The sequence below is a fragment of the Aegilops tauschii genome, chromosome 5, assembly GCF_002575655.3.
Source record: "Aegilops tauschii subsp. strangulata cultivar AL8/78 chromosome 5, Aet v6.0, whole genome shotgun sequence".
Lineage (NCBI taxonomy): Eukaryota > Viridiplantae > Streptophyta > Magnoliopsida > Poales > Poaceae > Aegilops > Aegilops tauschii.
The window spans coordinates 494,986,550-495,000,488 of NC_053039.3; the positions used below are offsets into that span (position 1 = coordinate 494,986,550).

Genomic DNA, 13,939 nt, shown 5'->3' on the forward strand with positions numbered 1-13,939 from the left:
TAGAGGTGTCGCGGACCAGTCCAGTAGATACGTGCGTGCCCACGTGTACGCATCAGCAAGTACTCCTGACTCGTGCGAACCAACCTGTAGTTGGATGGTTAGAGGGACAGTGGTATCCCAACCCACTAGGGTTCAAGTCCTGATGCTCGCATTATTCCTGGATTATTTCAGGATTTTCAGCGATGCGCTTTCAGTGGGAGGAGACGTTCCCGTCGACGACGAGGCGCCTACGGTGACTTCGTAAATTTCAAGATGACATGCCGGCTCAGTTTTTCGGAGGTGCTCATAGGGGTAGAGTGTACGTGTGTGCGTTCATAGGGGTGAGTGTATGCGCGTATGTATAAGCGCTTGCGTCTGTATTGATGTAAAAAAAGGTACTCCTGACTCGTGTCCTCTTGCGATGTGTGCGCACGGATGGAGTGAATTGCAGAAATCATCGACATTAGAGTTTAGGGTTGTAGGAAACATGAGTTTATTATTTTGTGTCAAAAACCACTAATTTTGTGTTCATTTATTTATTGCTGAAAACACTGGTTGACGACTTTGGCCCTTTAATGATGATTATGACCAATTGGTCTCGCAGAAGTTGACATGTGCAATGGTTTGTGGTAGACGACATTAGGCGGGTCTTTTTGCCAAAATGAAGAAAAATAAATCATTCCTTGATAGAAACTACTCAATCCCATAAGGTTATGCAACCATAGCCTTCAATGCCGATGGCTTGTGCAATTCACTCGCACGGTGCACTACCGATCGATCGATCGAAGCATGGAGGTTAGTGATCGATTAATCAATTACGTTCGTCAGTGTCGCTACCACTGATCACGACGGACGAACAGTACGTCTAGCAAGCTACTCTACTCCCATCATTCTGAATGTCGTTGATCCTCCGCCATGGACAGTGATTTCGCGTAATCATATGCATACGGAGCAGATGCTACATCGACGTCTATTTATACGACATGGTCCCTTAGCATCATCACACGTGCGAGCCTGTCCACGGCCTACACCTCGTTCCAGAGCGCATTCTAGAATTGATCAGCGCAGTGGTTGGTCCGCTTCAGTGTTATGTTGTGTTGTGTCGATCAGGCATGCATCCAGAAATAAGTATCTAGGGAGAACATGAGTGTTTTCAGAGCTCAGTGACTCTCGGCCGTCGGATCGATTGTTTAATGCGTTGTGGACCGTTCGATCTCGCTCCTGGTCGATATCAGCCGTTGGATCAAAAAAAGTTACCGCTACAATGAATAGTTACCATCTCGTTCATGCCACCGCCTGCAATTACAGTGCCCGCCGAGGGTATTTGCATCATTTCGCACGTAGGCGTATAAAAGGCAGCAGCTCCCCGTGGAGATAACCTAGCTGCCGCCTCCTCGTGCACTCCCGCACTCGCGCCCGCTCCTCCCGCACGCGCGCCGCACCCTCACCTCTCTCTCCCCCTCCAAACCCTACCCCGCCGGTCGCCGCCACCGCTGTTGCTCGCCCTTGCCTCCCGCGCGGCGCCGTCTCCTGGCGTCCTCGCTCGCGTACTCTGCCGCATCTCCCGCGCCAGCAGATCGACGCAGCCGGGCCCGTCCACCGCCTCTCCCCGCCGCCCAGCTCGTCCCCGGCCTCCGCCCAGGTTAGACCTCGTCCTACAGCTAGCCCTCACCTCTCTCTCCCCCTCCAAACCCTACCCCGCCGGCCGTCGCCGCCACCGCTGCTGCTCGCCCTTGCCTCCCACGCGCCGCCGTCTCCCGGTCGTCCTCGCTCGCGTACTCTGCCGCATCTCCCGCGCCAGCAGATCGACGCAGCTGGGCCCGTCCACCGCGTCTCCCTGCCGCCCAGCTCGTCCCCGGCCTCCGCCCAGGTTAGACCTTGTCCTACAGCTCGCCGCCCGACTACCTTCCGGATAAGCTCAGCTCGGAGGAAGTGACCCATAGATTGGTCCCCTATAGACAGGAGGCCCTGGGCGGGCGCCTGGCTGGGATTTGCCTCGTTTGATTCCCAGTAGTGTGGTAGCGTTTGTGCCGAAGCAATGCTCTGGTTAGCTTGCTGCTAATTGCTCTTTCTGACAAACAAAAGTGTGCAATTTGTGACAACCAATGATTTCTAATTGTAGTTAGGGTATCCGGTTTCAAATTCGAATTGTTGGATGATTAGGGATGTTCGAATTACTCCAAATAGAAGAATGATAGGAAGGGGTGGGGCTAACCCCTATTTTGGTAAAGGAAGGAGTGCCTGGAGCGTTGGAATATTTTAAATTGATAAGCACCTATGCTTCCTATAATGTAGACTCCAGGAATTTTGCGTCTCTCTGAGACTAAACTTCTTGTTTCCGTAAGATTAGAGCATACAGAGAGTTCATTGGCACACAGATTGCTGAATTTGAATACCATCATTGTAATCAACTTTATGTAGAAAATTTAACCGTCCCTGTTATGTTACCCTACAACACCCTCATTGTTGTCATGTTACCTTGCAAAGTCCTCTCATTTTAGTCCCAACGTCTCTTCATAGTGATTTAACTAACAGATATTTGAGCTGGGCTTTTTACTATACTTCTGGTAGCTGATTCTCTTCATCAATTTTCATCAGGTCTGTACTCTGAAGGTTACTTTCATTTGCGTTGAAAGCTATGTGGGTCATTTGTCACGGCCACAGATGCGGCCCCGGAGCTGTCGGGTTCACCATGACACAGGTGGAGGCGTGAGTAGCCGACATCTACTGCGTCCTCTTCGACGCCGCACCCAACGCCAAGTCTGTCATGTAAGGGGCCCTCATGCACGCTCCATATCAGTACTTCTCTTTAGCTACTAGCCTGTTGTTTGCGTGTTTGGGAGTGGCGGGTTCGGGTGTGAGAGATGGGCTTCAGGGTTTGGTGGTTCATGCGGAGATCAGATAGTTTGCTTGGCTCTTGCTCGAAACCCGAAGCTCACTGGTAAATCCACCTATTTAGCAGATGGGGGTAGGAATTGCTTGATTGTGGTACCAAAATGTTTGCTCATAGAAGCTTAGTGCTGTCAATTAGGTGTCGTATATCAGTGTGACTTCTAATTTTCAATGAGTGTGCCTTCTAATTTTCACAAGCACTGGCTTGAGGCTATGATGTTCTCCACCTGCCTATACCGAGCTTTGATCATGTTTTCTCTTCTGCTGCAGGCTAGAGCTGTGGTGCAATCAGCATGTCGAGTATTTGACGAAAGGGCTCGATGCCGAGTATTGCTTCTCCAATGTAAAATTAACTCGAGTGTCGTCCCTGGTTATTATTTTGCTTGACATTTTTCATTCCAGTCGACCTTGGTTATTATGCTATTGGATGGTTCATGGACTCGCGTTGCTGGATGAAACGCTTGGCGATGACCTCGAGAACGATATTGTAGACTTCTTTTCTCGATGCCAGGTTTGTTGATCTGTTACGATATAATTGTATGGATATGTTGTTGCGGTTTTCTGTTAAATTTTGATAACACTTATGCTTAAAGATATATATGTTGAAAACTTTACAAGCAGACTATTTAAGGCTTTGTTTCAAACTTCCGCTCTTCTTTGCTGATACGAGAGAACCACTTTGCCAAACTGCTTAAGGTGGTGGGGCTACATGAATAAATTAGCTCAATCCACGTGTAGTTTTGTATATATACATACTATAGATTATAGAAACTAATAAATAAGTTGCTGAGACAATATGCTCTGGTTGCACGACACAGTAAATCTCAAATCTGATAAATTATATGGCACTCATGCTTTAGTTGAACAACATTGCTTCATACAAGGATGACAAGAAAATAACCCTTATTTTACTTTGTGCTATGGTTAGGTTGTCCCTTAAAAGTTTTGCAGCAATATGATATTTTTTACGGAAAAATACAGGTAGGATTGGTCATACCTAATTAAAGCACTAAAGATACCCATTTGCAGATACAGCAATTTCTGAATATTACCCATTTGTACATGACTATGGGTGTTGTCGTGTTCCCTACTTTGAGTTATTTTCATTATGGTATAAATGTTTATTAGTATATTGTTGCTTATTTATGTTCTTTTAATGTGCTCCTGCATCTTTGATCTGTCTCACTTTACATCTTTAGTTAAGGTCCCATCGAAATTGAAAAGCATGGTAGTTGTCTAAATTGTGCTTCGTTGTATTCTTTACGAGCCAAGCAGGAAACCCAAGGGATACATGTGTAGTTAATATCATCTTATGGTTTTGTGGCTGAATATAATTAGTTGCCATCATACTTAATATTCTCTTTTGCCCAATATGGTATGTAAGGAAGATTCTCTGTAGTATGTGTTTGAATGTGTGAACTATTGATTCAGTGATGTAAGGCTACCCCATATGTACTTATCATGTATTCAGTTATGTAAAGCTATACCGTGTTTTTTCTACAGGATAGGTTCAAGCCAAGTAGCTAACATCCCCTTCTACCCAAGGTCAAGCATTCAGCGGCGACATCAGAGGAGACATCGTCACACGGAAGTTTGGTACCTCGAGCCATACTTATCACTTGTTTCTTTCTTTTCTCTTGCCACTGAGTGCAATCCCTCTTTTCCCATGCAGCCCCTTCTTTGGACAAGCAAAAGCTCTGGCCGCCATGGATGCCAATGAGATTCTCGACCAAGGTTCACCTGGGCCTGCATCCTCCAAAAACAAGATGCATCCACCTATCAAGGTTAGCCGGAAGTTACCAACTTGCTTTGTAAAAGTCTTGGGATTTTTAAAGTTTGTAGGAACCCTTTTTGAATAGACGGACATTTTAGATATTTGCTTGCAAGACCAAAAGAAAATATGTTGACAAATGAACCTGCTTATGCAGAATGCTTTTGAGGATATTCATACAAAATTCTTTGTCAGTGTGCTTGCTTGACTGGGTTAATAAGAAGAATCATGCAACAGTCAAGAAAATGAACTATTGCCCATGTACAGATCAAGTGATTTTAGTCTCCCTTTCGGGAGAAGCCTAAGCCGAAAATAACTGGCCTTGAGTACTTTTCATTCGTATGCATTCCATACTCAGGGAATAAGTCTTGCGTATGTGTGTGTATACTGGAATTGTAACTCACTGTAGTAATTCATAATTAGTTCCATCTTTTACTTTGATACTGCAAAAATAGGGAGGAAATATTGTGTGAGTCAGTATCTCAAAGATAAACAAGGGGAAGATTTTAATATGCGGTGTCTCAGGCTGTTGATTTTTTAGGCTTATTTTGGCCATAGATTTATCCTGTTCATACGCTTAAATAAAATAGTTAAAGTTCATGTCTATGATTTGTATGAAAAATATGGGATGTGCTTACGAATCTGCAATATTTTCATCCTATAGGGTTTACTTCTTTCAGCTCTTGGTTGTATGCCTGAATAGAATAACCGAAGTTCGAATTTATGTGTGGTAACAAACTAAATATGAGAAGCATTTGTCATGTTCTAAGAAATAGTATATTGTAAACGATCGGGTGAATTTTGCACTTCCATTTCTAGGTGTGTTGTTTCAGGATTTTGGAGCTTCCTGTCTATATTTCCGGATGCCTTTTGTGGTTTCAAATAGTGGTGCTTCTCAAGTTGTTTTGTTTGCAGGTCTGGCAATATTCATTTGCGCCTAGCTCCTAACATACATGGATCAATCATTTTATTATTTTGTCATCTCATGTACTTTCACATGATGTTAGAGTTCATTGTCTGAATTGTTATTTAGGTGATAGCTTTGTGAAAATAATAATAGTTAGAAGCTCAGAATCGTGAGAGATCGATGGTATTTCCAAACTGGAATGGCAATGCTAAGTCTAAATTTTACATTCAAGTGGAAATCATGTTGGTATTTGGTGCATGACAAGGTGCAAATTTCCTAACTTTTGCAAGATGGTCTGCTTGGTTTGTGCTGATCTGCTTAAGTCTTTGTTCAACGATTAGATACGAAGTCTACTCGCCAGGAGGAGCATGAATAGTACATCGATAGAGGAAGTAGGAGTTCTCCGAAATGATCATCTACAAGCACAGTACATATTTGTTGATTGCTAGCACTATCTATGTTTCCATAGCATTGTTTCCAACTGCTGTAACACCTATTTTTACAATATAAGGTATGAACTACCTGGCTTTATTTTGAACTTATGTACTGATGTAGAATGATGGCTCCTGTTTTTTACTTGCTGGTATGAACTGTTTCGTTGTATTTTGTAAAGCTCAAGAATTTACTTATGATGCTAACTAACATTGCTACAACATTTGTATAGACTACCTCTAATAATTATCCTTTCCTTGCCGTTTGGCATTTTTTTTGTACAATTGCTCATTATCTTATCAATGTTGAAGCTACATATATTAGAAACACTTATTAATTACATTGCGTTGGATGCAAGCTGTTGTTCTGCTTGCTGTTACCTCTTTTGAAATACCAGGTGTTTGATCAGCACCTAAGGCAGATAGCTAGCGCACTTCCTATTAGCTATAAACTTCTCTATTTTCTTCTTCACTTTATTATTATCATGTATGAACACATATGCTAAATCTGGATTCATGTACCTGTTTGATCAAAACGTTGGGACCGGCACCCTCGCGCCAAGGCGCGGTCCTGATCTAGTACTGATGACTTACTGAGGGAATAACTGAACCTACACGCTGCGCATTTGGAAGGGAGAGCATGATAACCCAAAAGCACATAGCACACTCCCCAAATTAGACGAGCAACCGAGCACCCAGATTAGACGGGCACAAGCCAATAAAACACTCTAATTCGTCCACGTAAATGTGAGTACAATTGCTGCACAACGCAAGCATATCTTTGACTTGAGACGAAGAAAAACCTGGAAACGACTTCCTCAAAGATGTCATTTTGTTCAGAATGAACACCCCAAAGGGTTCTTCTAAACTTCAAACACTGAAAGTTACTCACTCAACAACACCTTATGCATAGTTTCATTCTGTGAAAAAGGTGATAGAGTACAGGGAAAGTTTGATCACAACACCATAAGTCTTCCCAGAACCTGATACTCTTTCCACCATGCACCTCTCTTCTAGTACAAAATATAATAGAACTGAAACTGACATTTTTCTTGGCAACATGGGTCAAGGTTTGCTTCTCAAGGATTTTTTTTTTCTTTTTTTCTTGAGAGGATCTTGCGAAGCCCACTGCTCATTTCCTGATTTCCAAACCCACTTCCCTAAAAGGGCCATATATGTTCATAAATTCAAGATTTAGAACACCCAAATCCCCCATGTTATTAGGGAGACAGCCTGTTTCCCAATTTTTAACAAGGTGGCACTTTTTATGATCAGCGCCCTCCTGCCAAACTAGTCTCTTCCTGAAGGCAAATAATCACACCCTTTCAGCACACCATTAGAAAACCCCCCATGTCCTTAAGCTTCAGTTGATCGATCTGACCCTGTGCGGTTACGTGCCCGGCCCGGCCGCGCGCAGAGGCTACTTGCAATTAAGTGTGGCACCTACGGGCACGTACAACTGGCCTCGTTAGTTCGGTTCGGCCGTGCCGTTACGTACTGTGGTATGATGATTGTCGCTTCAAGGCCACGCCTTGTCGATCGATCAATTCGCACCGACGGCGAGGACACAACCGGCCGGCCGGCCGGCGGCGGCAGTAAACGATGTGCTCGATCATACGTGCTGATCCCGTGCGCTCGTACGCACAGCTGGCCAAACGCGGTGGCCGGTGAGCAATTGCTACCCTACCCCATGGCCGATCGAGGAGTTGGTTAGTGTTGCCTGAGACCGAGAGCGAGCTGTGCTGTGCTGAACCCCAGGGGGGCGGATGGCGGAATCAAATCGTCTCATGCCGGTGCCGGTGGGTGGCCCGACGGGGCGACCTGGGACAAGATCGCCCCCGTCCTCCGACACCGGCGTGGTAGGCTGCCCGGCCGGGGGAATATATGCGCACGTTGTGTTGTGCTCCTTGGCAAATCCAGATGTGATCTTGGCGACGAGGTGGCAGTACGGAGGGATGTACGGACGAAGCATCGCTTGTGTTATTCTGGGCGACGAACTCCGACTCGAAGCCTCCAATTGGCAAGTGCTCCCTTGTTTACGCGCCCAAGAAGATCCTGTCGCTCCGGCCTCCGGTGGTGCTTCGGCGTCGTGCATGTGCGCTTCGGTATCCGCCCGAGCTGCACGATGAGCAGGCCATTTTTTCTTTTTGAGAAATAGCAGGCCATTTCTTCGGTGCATCTCGTGCTGGTACCTCTCTCTCTTCTTGCCTGCTAATAGCCCCGGCCCGGCCCGGCCCGCTCTCAAGTGCCAGTGCATTCTACTCGTCAGTAGTCAGTGGTCACCACAAAAATGTTTACGCACGTGAAAGATCACCAGCTTGCAGCTGCTTATTACAGTCCAGGTCTCCGGGACTCCAGGGTTCATGTGTTGGCAAAGAGATTGGACCACTCAGCACCGGCGAGGCCATGCAAAAGCAAAACTGTATTACTACTACTCCTCGCGTAACGTACCTCTGCCTCGCCCTGAAGCACTTGACGGTACGTACGTTATTGCCACCGCATACAGTAGCAGTACACACATGATCCAGGAAGCATCGCCGTCGCCGACGAGCGGCGGGAAAGCCAATGCACATGCGCCCCACAAGCACGGGACGGCCGGAAGCATCCGTGCGCCAGCACATGAGGAGGAGCTCACTAGATTCCACCGGGGTATAGGCCATGATTCGGCCGGGGGTTCGGTTTGATTAGCGGAGTGATCTCGATGTCCAGTTGCTTCTTCCGGCGAACGATTAGAATAATAACGGCTTCGTGTGGAGTGGCGCCAAACGGGCGTCGTCAACCAACCACCTCACGCCTCCGGTCCGGTCCGGTCCGGTGGTGGCCTCCCCGTGATCATTGTCTGCGCTCAATAGTAGCCCCGCTCGCTGGGCCAGGCTCTCTCTCCCTCTGGCCCCGGCCGGTGGCCGTACGCCCCTGCACACGAGTTGTAAGCGAGATTAAGTGAATAAATCCAAATGCATGACTCTTTGACAGATGCTGCTACTAGTCAGTGGCGGAGACAGGCCTGGGGCAGCTAGGGCTATAGCCCCAGTCGTAGAAACAACTTTCTTTGTAATTTCTTCATGCAAAGATAGCAAATCATAGAAGTTTATCACTCAACATAGCACAGCCCCAGACGTAATCTGCATCTAGCTCCGCCACTGCTACTAGTACTACCACTGGTTATCCCATTACGGTTTCTCAAAGAGAAAAAGGGTAACAAGGGTTAAGGAAACTCCAATCGGCCGACGCATTTCATTCACAGGCGTTCGTTTGGGTCCGCACAGACAAAAACACGGTCCAACATGCCGACGCAAACGGATGGTTGGCCGTTTTCATGTCCGCTTCGACCCATTTTCAGTCCAAATTTGATTTAGGTTTGGGTTCGTGTGGACATGCCACGAACGCCTGCGACGTCTTCCCCTGACCAGCCTGGCTGTGGCACACCATCTCTATTCCCACCTTCCATCTCTGCAAAACCTCCCGCCCTACGGCCATGGCCGACGAACCCGCCCCCGCTACCGCCCTGTCCGCATCTTGGTTGCCGCATCGTGGCCTAGAAAAAGCCGAAGAAGGAGCTCACCCGAAGCTGAGAGCAGTCGAGACGACGAAGCGAGCCAACCGGAGGAGGAAGGAGAAGGCAAAAGAAAACTCCTCCAACGCAACCGTCGCGGCCGCCGCTACGAACACAGAGGCCATCGCTGCCAAAGCAGCGCAACACGCCCTCCTCTTGCTAGGGTACCGCGAGCCAGCCCTTCTCGCCGCCGTCGCTGAGGGAGTCCTGGATTAAGGGGTCCTCGGGCATCCGGACTATGGTACGTGGGCTGGACTGATGGACTGTGAAGATACAATATCGAAGACTCTCTCCCGTGTCCGGATAGGACTCTCCTTGGCGTGGAAGGCAAGCTTGGCGTCCTGATATGAAGATTCCTTTCTCTGTAACCGACTTTGTATAACCCTAGTCCCCTCCGGTGTCTATATAAACCGGAGGGCTTAGTCCGTAGAGGCGGTGATAATCATAGTCATACAGGCTAGACTTTTAGGGTTTTAGCCATTACAATCTCGAGGTAGATCAACTCCTGTAATACTCATATTCATCAAGATCAATCAAGCAGGAAGTAGGGTATTACCTCCATAGAGGGGGCCCGAACCTGGGTAAACATTGTGTCCCCTGTCTCATGTTACCATCAACCTTAGACGCACAGTTCGGGACCCCCTGCCCGAGATCCGCCGGTTTTGACACCGACATTAGTGCTTTCATTGAGAGTTCCATTGCGTCATCTTCAAGATGTTCAATGGCCCCGTCAATCATCTGCAACAATGCTGTCCAAGGGGAAGTCTTCCTCCCCGGACAGATCTTCGTATTCGGCGGCTTCGCACTGCGGGCCAACTCGCTTGGCCATCTAGAGCAGGTCGACAGCTATGCCCCTGGCCATCAGGTCAGATTTGGAAGCTTGAACTACGTCGCTGATATCCGCGGGGACTTGATCTTCGATGGATTCCCGCCCACGGCAGCCGCTCCCTGCCACCGCGATGAACATGACTTAAATCTGTCATCGAACCACACCCAGGAGATAGCGCTTGTGACCGCTCTGGCCCTAGATCCGGAGCAGATCGCGCCATCCGAGGACGGGAAGCTCAACCCCGCCACGGAAGCTGCAGACCCAGCGGCGTTGGAGCCGCACACAGACCCAACCTTGGGTGGAATCTGCGCCACCGGAACCTCGGACTCGTTTCCGGCTACAGGTTCCGAACCACATGTGTCCGCGCACGTCGAGCTTGATCGGTCATCGATCATCGAATTCGGCTCCGCGGACATCTTCCGGCACTCACCTTTAGGCGATGTGCTAAACTCATTAAAACACTCTCCTTAGCGGGGGACTCACAGCCGAATTATATCCGGTTCGAACTGGAGGCTGATGACGGAGAATTTCGCTTCCCACCCACCTCCCACTTTATAGCCACTGTCGAAGACTTAACCGACATGCTCGATTACGGCTCCGAAGACATCGACGGTATGGACGACGATGCCAAAGAGGAGCAGGGCCAAAACCCCCCGTTTACCGGGCGCTGGACGGCCACTTCTTCGTACGACGTGTACATGGTGGATTCACCTAAAGAGAACAATGGCGATGACAAAAAGGATCCAGTCGAGGATAAACCTCCTGAGACACAACCAAAACGCCGACCTCAGCGGCGCCGCTCTAAATCACGCCGTGAAAAAGATAGTGATACCGGCACGAGAGAAAACAATACTCCGGACGATGCCGAAGACAAGGAATACCCCGTTAAGCCAACCTCCGAACAGGACGAATGGGAGGACGGGCGAGTCAGCCCTGATGAACATGCCGCAAACGAAGACTCGGAGGACAGTAATTATCTTCCACTCTCCGAGGACGAGGTGAGCCTCGGCAACGAGGATTTCATCGTGCCTGAGGAACCTCTCGAGCAGGAGCGCTTTAAGCACCGGCTAATAGCCACTGCGAGGAGCCTAATAAAGAAGCAGCATCAGCTTCAAGCTAATCAAGACCTGCTCAACGACAGATGGACTAATGTCCTGGCAGCCAAGGAATACGGCCTCGATCGCCCAACTAAAAGTTACCCGAAGCGCAAATTGTTACCCCAATTCGATGACGAGGCGTTGGAGCCCGTACCATCAGCGCGTAATGCGGCTAACCGACCACCACGTGGTCGGGATAAAGCGGCACCTCAAGTCGAACACCAGCCCGTCCTACCTCACCGTAAAGGAAGAGATAAAACAGCCCGGGGTTATACATATGACCTGCGGCAGGACCTAAAGAACAGAACAGGTCAGACCAGATCGATCTACGGATCGCGGGAGCATGCCCCGACACGTGACAACGGCTATCTAGCCGGACGCAATAATCACGCCCAAGCCGAAAACCGCAGACGAACTCCATCCGAGCTCGTGGCCCGATATAGAGGCGCCGCACACCCTCTCTGCTTCACTGATGAAGTAATGGATCACGAATTTCCAGTAGGGTTTAAACCCGTAAACATCGAATCATACGATGGGACAACAGATCCCGCGGTATGGATTGAGGACTTTCTTCTCCATATTCACATGGCCCATGATGATGACCTCCACGCCATCAAATACCTCCCACTAAAACTCAAAGGGCAAGCTCGGCACTAGTTAAACAGCCTGCCTGAAAACTCCATAGGCAGCTGGGAGGACCTGGAAGACGATTTTCCGTGATAATTTCCAAGGCATGTACGTCCGACCTCCGGATGCCGATGACTTAAGTCACATAGTTCAACAGCCCGGAGAGTCAGCTAGGAAATTCTGGACCAGGTTCCTAACCAAAAAGAACCAGATCGTCGACTGTCCGGATGCCGAAGCCCTGGTGGCCTTTAAACATAGCATCCGCGACGAGTGGCTCACTCGACACCTCGAGCAGGAAAAGCCAAAGTCCATGGCAGCCCTCACGGCACTTATGACCCGTTTCTGTGCGGGCGAAGATAGTTGGCTAGCCCGTAGCAATAATAATGCAAGCAAACCTGGCACTTCCGAAGCCAAGGATAGCAGCGGCAAGCCCCGACGCAACAGGCATAAGCGTTGAAACAATGGCAACAATACCGATGACACGGCGATCAACGCCAGATTCAGTGGCTCCAAGTCCAGCCAGCGGAAGAAGCCATATAAAAGAAACAACCCGGGACCATCTAGTTTGGACCGCATACTCGATCGTCCATGCTAGAGTCATGGCACCCCAGACAAACCAGTTAATCATACCAACAGAGACTGTTGGGTTTTTAAACAGGCTGGCAAATTAAATGCCGAAAACAAGGAGAAGGGGTCGCAAAGCGAGGACGATGACGAGGAGTCCCGTCCGCCGAACACAGGGGGACAGAAGAAGCCCCCCCCCCCCCCAAGTTAAAACAGTTAACATGATATACGCTACCCATATCCCCAAGAGGGAGCGCAAACGCGCACTCAGGGACGTCTATGCGATGGAGCCAGTCGCCCCAAAGTTCAACCCATGGTCTTCCTGTCCGATCACTTTCGATCGCAGGGATCATCCGACCAGTATCCGTCATGGCGGTTCAGCCGCACTGTTCCTCGACCCAATCATCGATGGATTCCATCTCACGCGAGTCCTCATGGATGGTGGTAGCAGCCTGAACCTGCTGTATCAGGATACAGTGTGCAAAATGGGCATTAATCCCTCAAGGATCAGGCACACAAAGACTACCTTTAAAGGAGTCATACCAGGTGTAGAGGCCCGCTGTATGGGCTCAATCACATTAGAGGTTGTCTTCGGATCCCCGGACAACTTCCGAAGCAAAGAGTTGATCTTCGATATCGTCCCCTTCCGCAGTGGCTATCACGCACTGCTGGGACGAACCGCATTTGCTCGATTCAATGCGGTACCACACTATGCTTATCTCAAGCTCAAGATGTCCGGACCACGCGGCGTCATAACAGTCAATGGAAACACGGAACGCTTCCTCCGTACCGAGGAGCACACCGCTGCCTTAGCAGCAGAAGTACAAAGCGGCCTTCTCAAGCAGAACCTTAATTCGGCGGCCGAGCTCCCGGACATTGTCAAACGAGTCCGGACTACTCTGTAGCAGGACAGCCCAGCTCGTCAAGATCTCGACTAGCAATTCGGCCTCCGTCCCAGTCCCGACCAAGTGGCGGCGTTCGTACCGCGCGTACATAACTACGCACTCAAAATACCATGGGCATAGACGGAGGCATAACTAGATTGTGATCCATAATACGGCTCGACCTCCCCTGGATTCACATACTTTCACCTTTTCTTTTTCATCCTTTTCAGGTTTCTTTTTCCCAGACCTTTCTGGTGCCCCGACTGTCAGACCCATCATGGGACGGACACACCAAGACGGCAAGAAGCATCGACATATACGGGAATTTCCAGGCGGTCTCTTTAGACGATCGTTATGCCTGTTTTCAGGACCCGCGGGCAGCTCTCTCTTGGTTGTGGCATGTTA

The 13,939-nt window shown here is 48.8% G+C and overlaps 1 long non-coding RNA gene across 1 annotated transcript; it reads left to right on the forward strand.

The window, feature by feature from the left end:
- Positions 1 to 2,626: 2,626 nt before the first annotated feature.
- LOC123494211 (uncharacterized) lies at positions 2,627 to 6,516 on the forward strand. The gene is made up of 4 exons (XR_006664595.2): positions 2,627 to 2,748; positions 3,142 to 3,382; positions 4,375 to 4,655; positions 5,891 to 6,516. It is a non-coding gene; the product is annotated as an uncharacterized lncRNA (long non-coding RNA).
- The last annotated feature ends 7,423 nt before the right edge of the window (positions 6,517 to 13,939 follow it).